Genomic DNA, 3,610 nt, shown 5'->3' on the forward strand with positions numbered 1-3,610 from the left:
CCACAAGGCATGCGCCTTTTGTCCATATTGCAAAAATGGGGGGGAGGGCATATAATTCTCTGTCACAGGGCACCAAAAAGTCTAGTTATGGCTCTGGTATGCATTATGTAATCTGGCAGACCATCTCTCCAACACTGGCTGGTTGGAATAGAAATCCGGTTATCTATGTGAGCAAATGACCATCAACGATTTACTCTCAAACACTAAAAAATGGACAAAAATGGTCCCCTAAACAAATTGGTTAAATTTTGGGTTTAACCAATTTGTGTAATGACCATTTTTGACCACTTTTCTAGTGTTTGGGAGCAAATGGTTAATTGACATTTGCTCCTATACATTACCAGATTTTCATTCCATCCATCCAGACTGGATAGATAGCCTGACAGATAATTGTGTAGTGTACGCCCAGGATAACTGTTAGTCATGCTTTATTTTATGGCGGCACATAAATGGGTGGACAGATCCAGGGCAAGCACTGCCCACTCATGCATAGTTGTCAACTGATGTGAAGTTCCAGGGGGCAATCTCAGTTATAAAGAGAAGTATCTGGAAATTGTCCCTAGTTAAAAAAAAAAAATTTGATCAACTCCATTTATTTAGTATGATATCCCAGGTGATAAGATGCCGGCAGTCAGAACAACATACTTTATTAAATAACACATCTCAAACTACCATACCCAGGATTCAAACCTATAACCTGTTGAATTCTAATCAAACACCCTACCTATTGAGCTATTTGATCCTGCATAAAAATTGTGAACATTATATGAAGCTATTGGTACTTTGCAAAAAAAAAGAATCAGCATTACAACGCAGCAGATCCATGCAGTTTGCAGCCACACACTACATGTATCTGCTCAGCCACAATGCTGATTGTTTCTTCACAAAGTACAAGGTGAGCTCCAAACAGAATTCTCTAGCTTAGAATTATACCTTTCTTTGCCAAACCTAGAAGTCGGGCCCCCCACCCTGGGATCCCCCAGAGGGAGGCCTGCACCGTCATGCGGCAGGCTTGTCCGTTTTGGAAGCAGGCTGATGGGCAGCCCAGGATTGCTTCAGTCTGGGCTTGGCAGGTCTGGAAACATGAGCTTGCTTTGGGTATGCCTGACCTTGGGTACGCTTTACCTGGAGGATGAAAGGGCCAAGAAAAGTACTTTTAGCCTTCTGCGTGGTAGGAGTCATACTAGGTAGGCAAGCTGTTTTAGCAGTAGCCAGATCAGCTACAATCTTATTGAGGTCTTCTCCAAAAGGAGATTCAACTGAGGCAGCACAAGGGAACTCTCATCTGGGGACAACAACTGCAGGGAGAACACATATTTTCAGATGAACATGGTAGGGCAGAAGGCTGCCTAATACTGAAGCACCCCCAAACAACAAATCAAATGCAACTTACTTGACAGAGATGTGCCTGAGCAACGGCCCTCCCCAGCCCTATCCCAAATCATACTTATTTTGCATAGGAGATACCATGGTCATGAAGATTGTTCTCCCAGGGTTAGGTTCATTCATTGCATTCTGGGTATGCTGACCCCTGTGATTTCCCCAAATGTGGGAAACTCGACTGCATTATTTGTGGTAGTGGGGGACTGTGCTTGTGCTTTCCTCTGGTCAGCTCTGGTAAAAGTCAGATTTCTTTGTCTCAGATCTTCCTCTAGCCTTGTTCTTCTTTCGAGAGTTCCCTTGTGCTGCCTCAGTTGGATCTCCTTCACTTGACAGGGGGGTGCCCGAGCAGCGACCCTCCCCAGCTCTAGCCCAACTCCTACTTAGTTGCCAGGTGAGATACTATGATCATGAAGTTGCTTCTCCAAGGGCAAGGCTCACCCATTGCACTCTGGGTGTGCTGCCCCTGCGATTTCCCCAAATGTGGGAAACTTGACTGCATAATTTGTGTTTCCCCTGGTCGGCTCTCATATAATTCAGATCTCTTTGTCTCAGGTCTCTCTCCAGCCTAGTTTGCTGTCTGTTTCCACTTCTTTTTTCTTGAGCCCCTCCCTTCTATACCCTTGTGCACTATCCTGACTTCTGCTCCCGTCTGCTTACTTTGTGCCTTCCAATGTACAATGCAAACTACGGGTAGTGCTGCAGGGCCCACACCCTTTTACTTGCTTTACAGAGCAGCTCTGGAGCTGTTACAGTGCCCAGCTGCTGCAAGAAATCAGCTTGAATGCTTCAGGGGCTGGGGAATGGCCAACATGAGCCCCACACCGAAGGAGGGTGGGGGTGCTTAATGCGAACTAGGGGTCATCCAAGCACCACAAAAGGCCTCCATGCCCTGCACGCTCCTTTTCTCTTTTCATATGCAGACGAGGGTTGAAGCCAACTTTGACCCACTGCTTGGATGACATCACCATATTCAAATCCATCTGCTGCAGGCCATCCCCCAGGAATGCTTGCACTAGTTGTTGCATTTGGTTTGTTGTTTGGGGGTGCTTCAGTATTAGGCAGCCTTCTGCCACCCCATGTTCATCTGAAAATATGTGTTCTCCCTGCAGTTGTTGTCCCCAGATGAGAGTTCCCTTGTGCTGCCTCAGTTGAATCTCCTTTACTTGACAGAGATGTGCCTGAGCAGCGGCCCTCCCCAGCCCTATCCCAAATCAAAAAAACACAAAAACTACCCACACAGGTGTGACCCTCTGTAGGAAATCAGTAGCGCTGTCCCCACCATTTATCGGAGATAATCAATAAATAATTAAAAAATGGCTAATTACTATTAAATTTTAAAACATATAAATCATATTTTATTAACATATATTGCTGCAGCAAAATTGACATACATAAAAATGCATATTGTGTATAGTGGATGCCTTTAATGTAAATGCTCCACATACACAAATGTATATACTTAATTACGTTTATTCTCTGAGGCTTGGATTTTAATAAGCTGACTTCAAAATGTCCACATAGATTAATGATAGACCAATGAGCTCGGCATTTACGGACACTGCTTGCATGAGTATGTCCTTAATTAATTAATGTCCCGAAAAAGATGTGTGCACACATATATCACTTTGAATGGATAGTTACCATGGGCGATAAGTTTTTCATTCACCTCTTTAGAACAGTCTGTTTAGGACCGTCCCAATTGGAAAGACTCCCTCTGCTGGTGCTTGTCCATTTACTGCAGAATATCTGGAGACAATATCCACGGGAATCCGTCCACAGTGCTCCGGCTCCCTCTGCTGGTGGCTAACCGCAATTGCAGGTGGACTGGCTGTTTTGTCGTAGCCAGAAGCCGGTGATCGTGTAAAACAAGCAGGAGGTGATAGTCACTGCCAGTAGGTCCTTCGAAAACGCGTTTCTCCGCCTTCCCAGTGCGTTCAGCGGCTTCCTCAGTTCGAATGACCATCATCCCAATGAACACTTTATATAGCCCCACTTATTTGAAATTCCCGCGGCCATTCGCGCATGCGCACTCAAACGTGCGTTCCAAGCCTCAGTCTCATTACAAACTTTAAATAGACTCCAGCGGCCATTTTAGCTGGTTAAAACACACGATCCAAGCCTCATTATCACACCCGGAAGTTGCATCCATCGTTCTTATTAACAATATCAGAATCAAGCCTCGTTTTAAAACATAATTATCTACAACTTCATATTCAATTATACTGAA

The 3,610-nt window shown here is 44.7% G+C and overlaps 1 non-coding gene and 1 pseudogene across 1 annotated transcript; both read left to right on the plus strand.

Moving 5' to 3' along the window:
* Positions 1-1,443: 1,443 nt before the first annotated feature.
* On the plus strand, positions 1,444-1,607 carry LOC135018607 (U1 spliceosomal RNA). The gene has a single exon (XR_010216285.1). It is a non-coding gene; the product is annotated as a U1 spliceosomal RNA (small nuclear RNA).
* Positions 1,608-1,759: 152 nt separating this feature from the next.
* On the plus strand, positions 1,760-1,901 carry LOC135018608 (U1 spliceosomal RNA; annotated as a pseudogene).
* The last annotated feature ends 1,709 nt before the right edge of the window (positions 1,902-3,610 follow it).

Source organism: Pseudophryne corroboree, unplaced genomic scaffold, assembly GCF_028390025.1.
Source record: "Pseudophryne corroboree isolate aPseCor3 unplaced genomic scaffold, aPseCor3.hap2 scaffold_3242, whole genome shotgun sequence".
Lineage (NCBI taxonomy): Eukaryota > Metazoa > Chordata > Amphibia > Anura > Myobatrachidae > Pseudophryne > Pseudophryne corroboree.